Source organism: Oryctolagus cuniculus, chromosome 11 (genome assembly GCF_051225735.1).
Source record: "Oryctolagus cuniculus isolate XC-2025 breed Fujian yellow rabbit chromosome 11, ASM5122573v1, whole genome shotgun sequence".
NCBI classification, from domain to species: Eukaryota; Metazoa; Chordata; class Mammalia; order Lagomorpha; family Leporidae; genus Oryctolagus; species Oryctolagus cuniculus.
This window is the reverse complement of record NC_142877.1, coordinates 70,238,559-70,255,315: the sequence shown is the minus strand read 5'-3', so window position 1 is coordinate 70,255,315 and position 16,757 is coordinate 70,238,559. Positions and strand designations below refer to the sequence as shown.

The 16,757-nt window shown below is 44.3% G+C and overlaps 1 long non-coding RNA gene across 1 annotated transcript; it reads right to left on the bottom strand.

Moving 5' to 3' along the window:
• Window positions 1–4,754: 4,754 nt before the first annotated feature.
• LOC149123512 (uncharacterized) lies at window positions 4,755–15,098 on the bottom strand. Its single transcript, XR_016216873.1, has 2 exons — window positions 14,891–15,098; window positions 4,755–5,259 (listed from the first exon to the last, which is right to left on the bottom strand). It is a non-coding gene; the product is annotated as an uncharacterized LOC149123512 (long non-coding RNA).
• Between the last annotated feature and the right edge of the window lie 1,659 nt (window positions 15,099–16,757).

Sequence of the window (16,757 nt, the reverse complement as noted above, 5' to 3'; positions counted from 1 at the left end):
CACACTTAGGTTGTAGCTCACAGCTCCATGAATTCAGGTTTCCAGGAACTTTTATTGCAATCCATGAAATCCTTGCCCGCAGTCTTCATTTTGCAGCACAGTATGTGCAAGGGACCACTCTTGTCATTGCTACTTGTACTTTAAATAACAAGGTCAATAGCAGAGCCCTTGATTAGTACCCTGCCCACCCACCCCACCCCCACAAGCCTGCCTCTCCAGCTTGTTAGCAAAGGTTCTCGCCACCCAGGTTTACTCAGGCCAGGATCCTAGGGGTCATCCTTGGTCCTGCTCTTTCTTTCAAACCTCCTATCCAATTGTCATGAAAGTACACCCATGATCTGGGCCTTTCTCAGCCCTCTGTTGGCTCAGGCCTGTGCTCTCTGTCCTGCGGACCACTGCACTGCCTTCCACCAGTGTTCACATTTCTACTCTGCTTTTCTGTTCTCCAAATAACTCCTTTAGAGATACTTTCAAAATGTAAACCCAAGAGTTTCAACCCCTGTAATGGCTTTACATCACATCGAGGACAAAATCTTTAAATCTCATTTTGAATCTGCAGGTTGTATGACCTTAGCTTCTCTCTCTCTCTCTCTTCTCTTTCCTCTCTCTCTCTTTTTCTCCTATCTCTCTCCTGTCTCTCTTTGTTCTCTCTCTCTCCTCTCTCTCATTTCTCCTCAGTTACTCTGCCTCAGTGACCTGTTCTCCCACATTTCCTTCAAGGAGAGGGAATGCACCAAGCATGTTTCTGCCCCAGGCCCTTGTTTGCTGCCCTGTGTTTGGAATCCTCTGCCCCAGACGTTCACGTGGCTCACTTCCTCATACCATCCAATTATCACCTCTTCCAAGGAAGTTCCTGGATACCCTATCCAAAACAGGACAACTGCCTCCTCCTACTTTATGATTATTTTCTAACCCATAGGTTACACAAGTCTATATCTCTCTTTCTCACAAGACTGGAAGTTTTTTGAAAGCAGGAACCTCATCTGCCTTGGTAGACAAGGGCTTGACACTTGGCAGCATTCATTAACATTGGTTAAAAAATAATGGTTTATGCACTGAAAATGGGTAGGTTAATGAAACATAAATTTTACTTCATTAAAACATTTTTTAAAATACCAGAATTCTGATTTGAAAACCTGAGGAAAATAAAAACAATGTAGTAAATTGATGAATTAGAACAATGATTAACTTAAATAGATTCTGTTCTCAAAAATTAAATGTAAAAACTATTGATATTTAAACAGCAATATTCCTAGTTTTAATATCCAATGCCATTTAAGAAAGACTGTCCATTGAATTTCAATATGCTGGGAAGTTTGAGACATTTTCATAAAAATTACTTACATAGTTGAGTGTTCCTTGCGTGTTAGGGGCTGTGCTAATTCGTACATAAATTGTTTTAAGTAGCCTCTGAGGAAGCTGCTATTACAGTCTCATAATGAAGAGCATGTGACTTGGAGAGCTTGTTTCTACCCCAAGGCCACAGGGTAGTAGCTGGATTTGAACCCAGGCAAACTCCAGCATTAACCTTTCTCAGTCCTTAGTAGGACAGAAAATGAACAGTAAGGGTAACGACCAAGTGCCATTTCTTGTAAATGCTAGAGGACTCCAGGATGTTCTAAACTCCCTGTGTCCCCAACGTGTAGACTCCATTTCTTCTATCTAAGGGGAGGGACTTCAGGCCAAGTCAGGGGTAAGATCAGCCTTTTTTCCAGTCGGATTCCCTTCACAGGGCGGTGTTACTATTATTCTCACAGCATTCCAGCACTGCTTTATCAAACCATCCTCCCTTTGCCTCTTCCAGAACATGCACTTTCATTCCAGTGTCTTGTGGGAAAAAAAAAGGTGGTTTATGAGCTTATCCCAAATAATCCAATGTTGTCAACTCCTGTCTACACTGAAGAACTCACTTTGCTATTGGAAAGCACACATTCTTCTGGCCTACCTGGCTCCTGCACAAGGCCTTCCAGACACCTTTCTCTAAGACGACCTCATCTATGGAAAGCTGTCCTAATTCAACTTAAGGATTTTCCTGTGTCCTCCTGCCCGGAATTGACATCTGTCTGTGATTCTCTCCTCCTAAGTAATTCTCAATCCTGAAATATCTTCCCCAAAGACTTGTCCACCACCTGCTTTCACCACCACTGAAGACATATATCCTGACTTGCTCTTCACTCTTCCCGTCTAGTCTGCCTTCTGCAGGGTTTAGTTTGGAGTTTTCTTCTCCATTTTCAAGCTCTCCTCTCTGGCATTACCAACATCCCCTCACATGTCCTTATGTGTTCTAACTATCTCTGTGTTTTGTATTAAAACATAATCACGTCTCAACAGTGAGCTGCCTCTTATTAACTCCTCCTTTTATCCCACATTGTGTGGTTCTTAGGCAAGTTTTCACATACCTAATGTAAGTATTCTGGGCAATACAGAGACGTACATCTTAGTATCTTAATTTTAGAAAAAAAAAAAAAAGAAGAAGCTGAGTGCCACAGTCTTGCCCTTTGTCCCATACTGCCTTGAAACGTAGGCCTGGGAGTAGAATAACGGCCTGCTTTGCCGTTTACCATAGCACATCTCTTGTCACTTTGCTGCAGTCAAACATTGCTTTCCCAAATGGGAGGGCAGGTGGCTATTTAAACATAAATGAATTAAAACTAAACAGAATTAAAATTCAGTCACTCAGTGACATTAGCTACAGTTTCAGTGACCAGACATCACATATGGAGAGTGGCCACAGCAGTGGGCAGTGCAGAGCTGGGACTTTTCCAGCATCACAGAAGGTTCCACTGGGCAATGCTGGCTGGATCCCCGTCACAGCCCTGATGCTGAGAGAGGAGCAATGCCTACTGGCTTTCCGCCTGAGGGTGCTCTGTGTTCCCACGGACCATCTCAGAACAACCTCAGCTCTGAAAACATTGGATTCTGTGTTTCCCCGTCGGGACAGATCACCAGAATTAAAGTTTCCTGACCCATTAATTCTTGAATGTATCAAGTGATTAGAGTTGGATTATTAACTCCTGATGTACTAGTTGGAACCACCATTATTAATAAATCAAACAGCCATAAAACATTTGCTAACCACAGGGCATAGTAGACCTGCTCTATTACAGTGATTTTATGGTTGCAGAAATTGAAGTCCAAAGAGAAAAAGTCAGTCTTCAAAAGTCACCTTGCAGGTTGCAGAGTCAAGAATAAAATATGAATGTCCAGATTCCTTGTGCAGACTCCTCTCCTCTAAACTGGGCTATTTTATTACACATGCGTTATCTAGAAAGCTTCAGGTAGGTAAGATTAGGGAAGGACGTCGAGAGCAGCCTCTTGCCTTCCCTCCTCATGCCTTTCCTTCTTCAGTCTTTAAAAATAGAAGGGTTATGGCCTGTGCCGCGGCTCACTAGGCTAATCCTCCGCCTGAGGCGCCAGCACTCCAGGTTCTAGTCCTGGTCAGGGCGCCGGATTCTGTCCCGGTTGCTCCTCTTCCAGGCCAGCTCTCTGCTGTGGCCCGGGAGTGCAGTGGAGGATGGCCCAGGTGCTTGGGCCCTGCACCCCATGGGAGACCAGGAGAAGCACCTGGCTCCTGGCTTCGGATCAGCGCAGTGCGCCAGCCACAGCGGCCATTGGAGGGTGAACCAATGGTAAAGGAAGACCTTTCTCTCTGTCTCTCTCACTGTCCACTCTGCCTGTCAAAAAAAAAAAAAAAAAAAAAAAAAAAAAAAAAAAACAAACAGAAGGGCTGGAGTGGGCATTCAGCTCAGTAACTAAGATGCTGGTTAGGGTGCCCACGTCCCCTCCCAGGGGAGCAGGCTTTGCCTCCTGGCTCCAGCTCCTGACTGCAGCTTCCTGCTAATGTGCACCGTGGGAGGCCACTGGTAATGCTCAATACCTGGCCATCTGCCACCATGTGAGAGACATGGATTGAGTTCTGGCTTCTGGCCTTGGCCCAGCCCAGCCTCAGCTACTGTGAGTATTCATGCAGTCAGTCAGTGGATGGAAGTTTGTTCTCTGTGTGTCTGTTTCTCTCTCTGCCTCTTAAATAAATAAAACAGAAAAAAAATTTTTAAACAAGAGGAAAAACTGGAAGGGCTGCTTTTCTAGGCCATGCCAAAAGGAAGCAGCCGAATGAGGCTACAAAGACAGCTGGCCAACAGGATTACATAGCCTCGTCTTGGTTAATGAGGCTATGTCTCAAACCATACCTCACCCCCGTAACTTGTTCCAGAATGTGTCTGACGAGAACACCTGCCATCACCCTTTCGCCATCAGACACCACACTCAGGCATTCTAAATAAGTCAGTGCTGGGCTGCTGGAGAAGCCTCCGCAGCTTCTTGCTTACTAAGTCACAAGGCAACAGCTGGGTGTGAAAATATAACCCCCGCCACTTTTCCAATCAGCATGAGACCTGGCCTGAAGCGGCCTGAGTAAGCTCCTGGGCATGTTGTCATTCACAGCTGCTGCCTGCCGTGACATTTTCCTTCCCGAGGTTTCGGGTGGCAGAGGGCTGTGGTCATTTCCCAGGGCTGCTTTTGTGGCTCATGACCCTCTGTCCATGCACCACTGGGCATTTGCTCCCTCTGCTCTTAAATGTTTACATGGGGCTGGGTGTGAAGTTCAGTGGCTGCAGGGACATATCCTGGAACCAGTTTCACTGCGCCCAGAAGGAAAGCTGAGATTTCTGAAGCAGAAGGCAATGCAAGAACAAGCTCTTGCCTTGACATTCCTTTGTGCTTGCAAACGCCAGCTTGCTAAATTTGGTGGCTGCTTCTTTTTTTAGTGGGATAATACAAAAGCCTGAATTCCTCATGCAGAGAATTAACACCAACCAAAGATGATACCTGTCTGAATTTTTTTTTCCTAATGTCCACTCTGTTGCCACTTCTGATGTGCTTTCTCACTGATAAAGAATATTATGGGATAAAATATATTGCAGGATTGGCTGATAGCAAAAGGTACAACAGCAGAGCTTGTGCATTTTTGTGCTAAGAGTCTGATGATCAGAAAGGATGAATGCGTTTTAAATAAGCAGTACAAGTTCAGAAGGGACCTTGGTGTAGGGAATGAAAGAGAGCCTGGGTCCAGCCAAGCTCTGTAATCAGCAAAGCCGCCACCATCTGTCAGGGTTGGTCCCCTCTCCCTGGGGCTCAGGCTCCTGGGGCCCAGCTGACAGACGGGCATCATTAGCTGGCTGGTGCCCTAGGTCACCCCACTGAGACAGGTCACCTTGTGTCTTCAGGGTGTATTATTCTCCTCTGCTCCCAGTTCTGATCCTGCGAAAGGGAAATTGAATTTTCATCTTCAGATTAAATGATGACAATATGCAATCTGTCAACAGCTTACTGGTCACCACACAGCTTCGTTAAATTAGGAAAGAAGGGGAAAGTGTGCTCCAGCCCTTAAGGATCAGGAGCAAAGGGAACTGCACCTGTCCACCGCGCATTTGCATGCAGACAACTTAGAGACGCTCCCTGCCTTCCCAGGATGCCCCATATTCAAGCTACAGTGCAGTGGGAATGAGAGAGACTGGCAGAAGAGAGAACCAAAGAAAGTGACTCAGAGGAAATGGAAGCTACAAGCTCAGGCTCTGCCCCACCCCCCAACCCAATACCCTAATTGTTAAAATCAGGTCTGCGTTAGCACCTCAGTCAGCTGCAGAATTCCTTTCACAGTATTTTCACAGGCTCCGCCCCAGCCCCTGAGTCACACCCATTAATGGTGCTCCCCACTTTCTCTGGGGGCAGCTGTCAATCTTCATCTCCCCCACTGAAGGATGCCTGACCTTGGCTTCCTGGCCCTTCTGCTGGATATACTGTTTACTTTTCTCTTATCCTGCTCTCTGAGGGCATTCTCGTGAGTGACAGTGACCTAATTCTGAACCTCACGCTGGATACATTCTGGTGAGAGTCTTTTACTAGTCCAATCTCAATGTAATCAATATGTTCTTCTGAGGTAACTCAATTAATTCTCTTAATAAGGGAATACAAGGTTTGAGGAGGGATCTAATTAGGAAGTCAGTTGCATTTCAGTTTGGAAGAGGGACAATTGTTAGAGCACAAAGATAAGTGATGGAGAATCTTCTAGGTTTCACTTGTATAAAGAATAGCTTCAAGAACAGGGATGGAGGCCGAGGCTCACTAGGCTAATCCTCTGCCTGCGGCGCCGGCACACTGGGTTCTAGTCCCGGTCGGGGCGCTGGATTCTGTCCCGGTTGCTCCTCTTCCAGGCCAGCTCTCTGCTGTGGCCCAGGAATGCAGTGGAGGATGGCCCAAGTGCTTGGCCACTGCACCCGCATGGGAGACCAGGAGAAGCACCTGGCTCCTGGCTTCGGAGCAACACGGTGTGCTGGCCACAGTGCGCCTGCCGCTGCGGTCATTGGAGGGTGAACCAACAGAAAAGGAAGACCTTTCTCTCTGTCTCTCTCTCTCACTGTCCACTCTGCCTGTCAAAAAAACAAACAAACAAACAAACAAAAAAACACAAAAAAAACAAACAAACAAAAAAAACCACACAACTAAAAAAAAAAAAAAAAAAGAACTGGGATGGAAACAGAGGGCCCATACCCACATCCAGGAAAACTCTAGTCTGAATCCAGACTGGGCTCTCGGCCCTCTACTGAGATGCCTGCCTGGTCTGTCAGGTGTACTCTCTTCATTAAACTTGGTTAGCATGCTTATTGCTGAAAAGAAAAGAGAAGAGCCTCAAATTCTGCCTTCCCATCAGGGACGTGCTCCAAGCTGTCTACATAATGAATCATCCTGCAAAACACATGACTCTGGTTCACGGGCTTTAAAGCGTTTGCAAGTTGATGCATTTTATAAAAATCACAAGATACAGCAGGAACTTGGCTTTGGCTACTGAGCACCCACACAGGTGCTCCACAACACTGGAGGGAAGCTTCTCAGTGCCCACACAAGCCCCACCTTTCATCACAGTTTGCACATCCGGTACTATAGCAGCTTCCTGTCCATTGCCTCCCAATGAATACAGACCTATAGCCACGTACTCAAATGTTCTGTTCTGTCCCTGCTCCTCTCTATTGGGGCATCATATGCTCACCTCCAACTTGTACCGAGACTCTAGAGGTTTTAACACTTTACTGCTTCAAAGCCCTGTCAAAAAAACGGACAAACTCATCCAAAGGCCTATGCACTTGTTCCCCACTCCTGTGGCCCTCGGTGAAGGAGGTGGCCCTTCTCTTCCTTCTCTGCGCTCCTTCCATTCCCTCCTCCTCCCTTCAGAAGTGGGGCCGGGTCCGCAAATGTGTTCTTCTCCTGTTCACCTGTCATCTCCACCATTCACCTGTGTCCACTCTACTGACTCCTCACTGTTGGCGAAAAGCAAGTCTTGTTCCTGCTGTTCAGAATGCCTACTTCCCACTCACCAGCTCTCCTGTGTGGATCCAGCTTCCCGAGTCCCTCCGGCAGAGGTGATTACTGACCAGGAAAGGCCAGGTGGAAAGGATTCGGGAGTGGGGAGCCATTACTTCCCTCGATCCTGCACAGCTTGCACACTGCACCACACTGAGATCAGTGTGGCCCAGTTTGCCATCCACAACCGTGTGCTAAATGGCAGTGCAGAGACAGACTAGCTTAGACTTCAGGAGCTACATCTCTTTACCAAAGCAATACCCATTATTGTTTTAGATATAAATTATTATAGCCACATGTTATTAAAGTCACAAAATCTAACATGGATTGAGAATTTAAACTGAGCTGGGCAGGGACAGGGCTAGTTTTTTTTTTTTTTTGGATGCTTATGTCCTTTAATTCTTATAGCTACTCTAAAAGATAATTATTATTGTTGCTGTCCTTGTTATAAATGCAGAAACAAAAGCAGAAAGAGGTCAGGCAGTTGACCCCGTTCATCACACAGTCCGTACGTGGTAGCAATAGTATTCCTGACCACTATCTTACACTTCACTGTCACTAAGCTCCTGGTTACTCCAAAAGCGTATGAGATGAAATACAAATTTTTATGTAGAACCAGGTAGGTATTTTTTCAGGAGTGGCCTCTAAACAAATATGTGATAGGTCAAAACCCAGACACACTACTTTTCTCTACACTGCCCTGATTTCCTCTCTTGGTTAATGGACCGAATGTCCCATCTCCGGAAACACAAGTGTCCATCACACTTTCTTTTTTATTTATTTATTTATTTATTTATTTATTTATTTTTGACAGGCAGAGTGGACAGTGAGAGAGAGAGAGAGAAAGGTCTTCCTTTGCCGTTGGTTCACCCTCCAATGGCCACCGTGGCTGGCGCGCTGCGGCCGGCACACCGCGCTGATCCGATGGCAGGAGCCAGGAGCCAGGTGCTTTTCCTGGTCTCCCATGGGGTGCAGGGCCCAAGCACCTGGGCCATCCTCCACTGCACTCCCTGGCCACAGCAGAGGGCTGGCCTGGAAGAGGGGCAACCGGGACAGAATCCAGCGCCCCGACCGGGACTAGAACCCGGTGTGCTGGCGCCGCTAGGCGGAGGATTAGCCTAGTGAGCCGCGGCGCCGGCCTCCATCACACTTTCTTTCAGTGATCCCTCCATATTCTCCTGACATCCATCTCCCTACTTCTACTTCTTCCATGTGCCTCGCATCTGACTCCTGCTCCCCACCCCCTTGCTATCCATGCAGCTAAGGATGAGCGCTCTCTTACAATTGTGCTGATTCCCCTCCTGCTGTCTTGCCTGGGTTCTGGAGTTGCTCTAACTGATCTTCCACATTGCCTCCAGAGTTTCCTGAACCTCAATAAGAACATGCCCTTAGTAGTTACCAAACAAGACCTAGAGATGTCAAGTCCCCTGCTCAAGGTCTGAAAAGTAAGAGTCAGGGTTTAACTTTAAGTCTGGAGGGTCTAGATCAAAAAGCCTGTGTTGTGAGCGGCTTTGTTAGCCATGCCTCCCAGAAAACTAAAGGATAATGCCACCCACTTCACTGCCTGCTCTGTCTGCCAAGACTTCTCCAAATGTCTCCTCTGTTTTGGCTTATGGTCATTTAGAACTAGACAGCCACAAAGTAACACATCAAATCCACAAATTGTTATCACACACTCTCTCTCTCTTGCCCAGGTTTCCATAAACACCAAGGGACATTCACCTCAGAATCAGTACAAAAAAAAAAAAAAAAAAAAAAAAACCTAATCTCTTGAATCCTTAATCCTGAAGACTCAATGCTACTTTTGAATGACAAAAAAATGTTGAAAATGTAAACTCCCTGTTGAGATCAGTATTTGACTCTTAATTTTTCTCTTTTGAAGAGATCACATATTCATTTTATTATTTAGAACTAAAGTAAAATAAGAAACAGGTGACAGTTTGACAGTGGAAGAACTGAAGATCTGAGGTTGAGTGAGTTGTCAAGATCAATAGAGAGCAAGGAGCCTGGCTGGAATTTGAACCCAGGCAATCTGACAACTGTGTCTACTCTTTAAACTACAATACTCCACCGTTTCTTTGTTAACTATTCAGAACAATCTGAGGATATGGCAGTGCACATATTTTCAAGATGACTGAATTTAAAATAATTGAACTTTGCTGTTGGAACTATTGCTGAAAAACATACATCACTTGTCTTCCAAACACAAATCTCACGTGTCTTGGTATCAGCGAGGGTTATTAATGTGAACACCAAATCTTGTGCTTTGTTTAACTATTTTTGTCTATCCTACACAGAATGGGTCACACTGATAAAGTGTTGGTGAGTTACTTCTTGCCATTGGGATTTATCCATTTCCTTTATCATTGTCAGCTCCGTTCCTTCAAACTGCTATCACTTGCCTGACATGGACAACATCCTTGTTCTCTCTGAAATCAGTTACTTCCAGTTTGTTATTAGAATCGTTTCTTAAATAGCAGTGAATAGCTCCTGACGGCTGCTCCAAGGTGCTCTTCCACGAATTCAGAACATAAAAAGCACGCCATGTGTGACATGCACTTCAGTTGCCTGTATATCATTTAGGGTCCTCGCTCCTTTCCTTGGCTTTGCTCCCCCTCACTGAGCGCACTGCTGGATAAGCGAACTAATGTATCCCACATGTTGAACACAACATCTTAATAAAACAGATAACACGTTACCACTGGTTACTTTATCCCCAGGATCACATTACTAAAAACCAGGCCTTTCACGGCCAAAAAAAGAAATAAATTGGCTGTTCATCTTCTAAAAACGAATGCAAATGTGACTCACTATATCCTTTAAAGCTCCATCCCTCTCATCTGGGAATGTGGGCACAGTGGTTTTCCTTGAACTTCACAGAGAAATTCTCCCCTGTGTCGAACGTGCTTCACCACGCCTGGTATTTATGAGCTCAGGGTGGGGCATGAGTTGATTCCTTGCATGTATTTGATTCCTTGAATGACACATGAAGGTGGTGATCACTCCCTGAGGTCATTTCCCACCCTTACACCTAAATCCTTATCAGTGAAACCGCACGGCTATTTTCTTTTTGTCTTCTCCAGCACCAAAATTATTCTAAGCATTTTCAGATGGATGGAGTTTTTGTTCCTGGCTCATTCTAGTGGAAACAGAGGAGTCCTCCGTCTGGGCAGAGTTGGGGCCAAACTGAGCAGGAAGCTTAGCTGCTATTTCAGACCCAGCTGAATTTGGGAGGTGGCGGCTGGATGCAAACCAAGGTATTTGATCTTAACTATGGAGTCTTTCATGATCTCTGGGACTGCTTACCTCTACAACAACCCAAAGCATTCACATGGGAGAGGAGACCCAACCAAGCACTCCGAGGGAAATTCCACAGGGACAAGGTATTTCCAGAGTTCGGAATGTTTTCCATCCAGGCACTCAGCAAACATGAAATGGGTTGCTTGTAGTTCAGAGTGAAGAATGTTCAGTGATGGCCAGTTGTTTGCTTCTGAGGTTGTAAATACAATGCTCAAAATGTGTCACTCATTGCTCTCTTGCCTGGAGATTATTTTATCCTTGTATAAATGGGACTGAATAGCCATCAAGTAGTCTTCAATCAATAATCATGTAGTTAGTGAACTTTCAATTTGAGATTTCAGCAAAGTTTATCAGTGAACAAACACTATTGGAACTATAGAAGAATCTTGGGTTGGGTGGGCATTTGGCCTATGGGTTAAAACAGCCATGTGCCTTATCAGGGTGGCTGGATTCAATTCTGGCTCTGGCTCCTAAATCTAGCTTCCTACTAATGCAGAGGGGATGCCTCAAATGATTGGCTTTCTAACACCCATGTAGGGGGTCTGGATTGAGTTCCTGGCCCCCAGCCTCCATACTGTCTGGGGGAGCATTGCAGACATTTGGGAGAGTGAGCCAGTGGACGCTCTCTCTCTCTCTCTCTCTCACTTTCTCTCTCTCTCTCTCTTCCTCTTAAGCAAATAAAAATAAAAAAAAAACCCTCAATTTTTAATGCTCTAAAACTATAATATATTTTGTATCCTTTAATCCTCCAAAATTGGATAAATATATTATGTTTCATCCTCTAACCAAAATTAACTACTTCCAACCTCACCAGCACCATTTTGCAGACCACAGAATTGAAGAGGTGTTCAATTTTGACACTGAGTTACAGTCAAGGCAGTTTCCTGACGTATGAATTATTAATATTCAAGATAAATTGGGTTTCCAGGCAACTTTCTGAGCATGACTTTTTACAGCAATAACAAATATAACTGAGACTTTCCAGAAATGGCATTGTGGTCCAATCTATTACCCATCCACTGTCCCTGGTTTTATGTGTGATAAAACACAGCCATGAAATCTGGGCTCTATTTTTGTGGTAGCTAGCCAAACACCAGTGATTTCTAAAAATAGCAGTGACTGTATATTAATAGCCAATTAAGGCATTAGTCTTTGCTCACTGCCTGCTTATAACTTACTTCTTAGTCAGCTTGGGGAACTGGGTTGTATTGAAGTAGCAACAGGAGGAAAAGGACCTGCTGCTATTTTCTTTTTCTTTTTTTTTTTTTTTTTTTTGAACACTTGACTTTGGGTAACAAAATGAATTTTTCTAATAAGACTCCAGATGATATAGCTACCAAATGTCCCCTTTCATGTTGGTATCTGAATAAGATATGACTGATCTATTTCTTATAATAGGCAAAGTTCAAAGAGCAATTTGCTTAAGAAAAAAGTTCCATTCTCTAGTTAGCAAATATTTAAAATATTGCCCTACAATTTGTTGTTGTTTACTTCCTCCTCCTGCCATCTTGGAGAATATTTTTTTTTTCTTATTATTTCACTAACAGTCATTGACTCCTCATCCTGTGGCTGCAAAAGAGAGTTGCCTCATTGTCAGGTACTTCACTCTGTTCCATCCTCATCAATCTAGTCATCATCTGTGGGTGTCCAGGGTGACCAGCACAGTGCCTGATTTGACTGCCCTTCTTCTGGTAGAAGGAGCAAAGCTATTTAGAGAGCAGATTATAGCTGAGGTATAGGAAGGGTTAAGTAAGAGCACAACTTTCTCCATTGACATCCAGCTCTCCTGAGCTGCCTTGGATCATGGTCCTTCTTGAAGGCAAAACTAAAGATGAACAGGAAGATAAAGGAAAGAAAGAAGTGAGAGAACAAAGGGAGTCATTGCCACCGTGCACTGAGAATCAGGATCCACCTATACATTAGCTTATTTATACCTCACAACAACCCTGCAAGGGATTATCATCCTTCTATGAAAGCTAGGACTAGTGAGGCTCAAAGTGTGTAAGCATCTTGTACCAGGGCACCCAACTGGGAACTTGCAAACCCAGAATTTGAAACTAGGTTTTGGGATCCAACACTTGAACTGTTCTATGGTACATCTGAAGAAGGGAATGGAAGAGCTGATCACCCTCACTTGCTGCTCTCCTCCCTACCAAGTCTCAGGGATGAGGTGAGGTCAACTTTCTGTGTCCCCAGGCAAAATATCAACAAAGGCATTGGGTTCCAGCTGCTGTTTCCTCAGGGAAGGCGAAGCACTTGTCCTTACTAACAGGCCAGCATTCTTCTCCCTAGAAGGTGCTGACATTTTTATATAAAGATGACTTTGTTGCTCACTGCTGACCAAACATATTTAATAAGTATTTTGGGTAAAAATAATCATGGTTAAAATAAATCAGAATCAACCCGGCCACAATGTTTAAGCTTGTGTATGAGATGACTCTTAAAGACAATGATTATAATAAAAATAAAAACAGGAGTGGACATTTGGTCTAGCAGCAAAAACATTGGTTAGGACATCTGCTCAGCACATCAGAGCACCTGGGTTCAATTCCTGGATCTGGATTCCAGTTCCAACTTCCTGCTGATGCCAACCCTGGGAGGCAGCGGGTGATGGATCAGGTAGTTAGTTCCCTGAAACCCTAGGAGATTGGGGTTGCATTCTTATTTCCCAGTTATAGCCCCAAGACTACCCTAACCCATTGTTGTTGGCATTTGGGGAGTGAGCCAGTAGATAGATGGGAGAGCTTTCTCTCTTTCTCTCTCTCATAAATAGAAATAAATAGATAATGCATTTAGAAAACTAAATAATGAGCAGGCATTTGGCAGAGGTTAAGAAGCCCCTTGTGACACCTGTATTCCAAATCAGGGTTCCTGGGATCAAGTCCTGGCTCCACTTTGGGTTCCTGCTAATGCACACCATTGGAGGCAGCAAGTGATTGCTCACGTTCTTGGGTTCCTGCATGTGAGACTCAGATTGAATTCCAGGTTCCTGGCTTCAGCCTGGCCCAGCTCTGGCTGTTGTTGGCATTTGGGGAGTTTGTATCTGTGTCTCCCTGTCTGTCTCTCTGCCTTTCAAATTAGTAAAGAGAATTTTAAAATTAAGTAAATAAAATAGAAGCAGATACTATTCAATGAGTGCCGACTGTGATCCAGGAACTCATTTGTCATTTCTAATGACTCCTAACAACACCATGAGCTAGGTATCACAGCTCCATTTTACAGATGAGAAAATTGAGCCTGGAGGAGTTCAGGACACTCCAAGAGTCAAACAGTAAGAATGTAGCAGAGAAGATGCGGAGGACCAGGGCTGTGTATACCCAGGCCACACACTCTCCACCCTCTCAGAGCTGGTCCCTCCTGTACCTGCGAGAGTGCTCAGGAGCCTGGTATTGTTGCCTTGAGGGGCCATACCCAGGAGCAATCCAGTTTCTATCCATGACTACATTGGTTACTTGCAAATTCTGTTTCACTTTTACCATAGATTTGGCTGCAAAATGTCTTGCCTTGGTTGCTTAATATTAATAAACTTTTAACGGTTTCCCATTACTCAGAAGATAGACATCCAAATGCTTTTGTTGGAAGTGTACATGCCCCCACAAGCTGACCCCAGTCAGATTTCCAGCCTTATCCCAGATCACCATTTTATAGGCCCTCTGCTCCAACTGAGTGGGTCCACTGTCTATGACGCACATCAGGTGTGCACCTGCTCAATGCCCACTACCTTCCACCTGTCTTAAAATCTGCTGCTAAAAAGACTGTCTCCTTCTCTCACCAATTCCTTCTTCCTCTTCACTTTCCTAAGGCAGCACTGCACAACTTCGGTTATTTTTGCTTCAAAAACTTGAACGACAAACTTTATGCTCTGGGCTTTTTTTTTTTTTTCTTTTTCTTTTGCAAGACACCTGGTTATCACCTTCTTTAAATATAAATGTTCCCTTATGCTTTCAAAATAAACTTCCTTTGCAAACAAACAAACGAAAACATCTGCTGCTTAGCTTCCAATTGAACCCAACTCAAGTTTCACTTGCTAGATCATCTGGAAAAAATCCAGATTGAAGTGCTAGCTTTCACCCTCTAATAGTGATTATTTAGGTACATTAGCCAATGAATGTGTTCAACTAAGAGGCATGTCTACTTTAGGGTCTTGATGCACTATTTAAATCTAAGCATGCCATTTCACTTTAATTATTTGATCCCAATTAGACAGGGATCCTTCCTTGCCCCTTCACATCACCTGTGCAACACAAAATGTGTCAGCTGGCATGTACAGCAGGCACTGAAGATCATCGGCTTAGTTTTCTTAGCACTCTATCATGGTGCAAACCGCCATCGTCCATTTCTGAAATGATGCAGAGGGATCACAGGCATAGCTCCCCGCTGGCCATTTGTCTGGGATGGAGGTCATAGATGTTTCATTGATTTTGTGCCAACGTTCATTTAACCTGAAAGGATGAAATTGAGAGAAAGAAGAAGAGAGCCAGAATGCAACCTTGAAGCATGAAAGTGAAATTTGACTTGGAAATGAGAGATCCTGGTGTGTGTTCCATTTATTTACATCACATCATTTTCACATCTGTCTGGACAGCTTTGTTTATGCAACTAAAAGAGTGAGGGGGAAGAGAATCAAAGAATGCGATTTTAAACGTGTCTTAAATGTTGGTAATTCCAATGAACTTCCTCCCTGAAAAAGTATCTTACCATCAGGAGTGGGAAGAAGCAACTGGGCAGTGCAGTGGGATGGTAACTATAAACCAACCGGGCGGACCTCTTCTGAAGCCTTGTTTGTTTTTTCACCTGCTTCTGAGTCAGTGATGGGAAGAGTGGTTCCAGGGCTGGAGGGTGTTCACCTTATTTGCCTGGTCTGTCTTTAAAGCTGACTCTATGACCAAAATCTTCTTTCATTTTGATAAATACTTGAAGAAAGAAAAGCAAACTGGTTCAAAAAAAAAAAAAAAGGAAAAATATGTCCTTCCCAAAGACTCTTTGTACCTGTCCCATTGCTTGAAAATGAGAGAATGACAGCCCTCAGGACAAGGCTGCCAGTTATCATCAGCACCTAACGTGACAAATCTTCCACGGCAAGAAAGCTGTCAGATGTGAAGACCAAGTCTCTTTGTTTCATTTTAGAACAAATTACTTGCCTGTCTTCTTTGACTAATGTCTCAGTTTTCATCTCAGATTTGTTCTTAAAATGAACATGTAATTATCTGGTCTTGTTTACAGCAACAAAGGTCAGCTTCTCCAGCAGACAGCAATCACCACTGTGCTCAAAGCATTCTTCCACTCACCCGACACACTGACTTTTGTCTGATGTCAACCTTGTGAAACGTTCATGGTGCCCATTCTGTGCTTTACCAACTTCTGTGACCATATATCCATAGAGATAATCACTCTCAGTCAAATTCCCTTCTATTAAACCAAATCATTACCCATTAGAAAGAAGCCATTTTGTCATATTAGGGTTAACAGAGTAATATAAGGAAATAGATCTGATTTATTGGACTTCCCAAGGCTTAGAGAATCTCTAAGGGGATGACCAGGAAGTTACAGTGATTCAAGGTCATTGGCTGTATTATTTCTGAGGTCAGGTTCAAGTGAGCAAAGTAGAAAATTAACATCATTCTGAAAAGAAAGCACAGTACAGCACCAGAAAATTTTGCTTCAACTTTGATTGTTTTGGATACAAAGTAGGGCCAAGTATTGCTTTAACTTTTTTTATCTTACTCTATTAATAAACTTCTTTTTAAGATTTATTTGAAAGTCAGAGTTACACAGAGAGAAAAGAGGCAGAGAGAGAGAGAGAGAGAGAGAGAGAGAGAGAGAGGTGTCTTCCCTCCATTGGTTCACTCCCCAATTGGCTGCAACGGCCGGAGCTGCGCTGATCCGAAGCCAGGAGCCAGGAGCTTCTTCCGGATCTCCCATGTGGGTGCAGGGGCCCAAGGACTTGGGCCATCTTCTACTGCTTTCCCAGGCCATAGCAGAGAGCTGGATCGGAAGTGGAGCATCCGGGATTCGAACCAACGCCTATATGGGATGCCGGCACTGCAGGTGGTGGCTTTACCCGCTACGCCACAGCACCGGCCCCTCTATTCATAAACTTA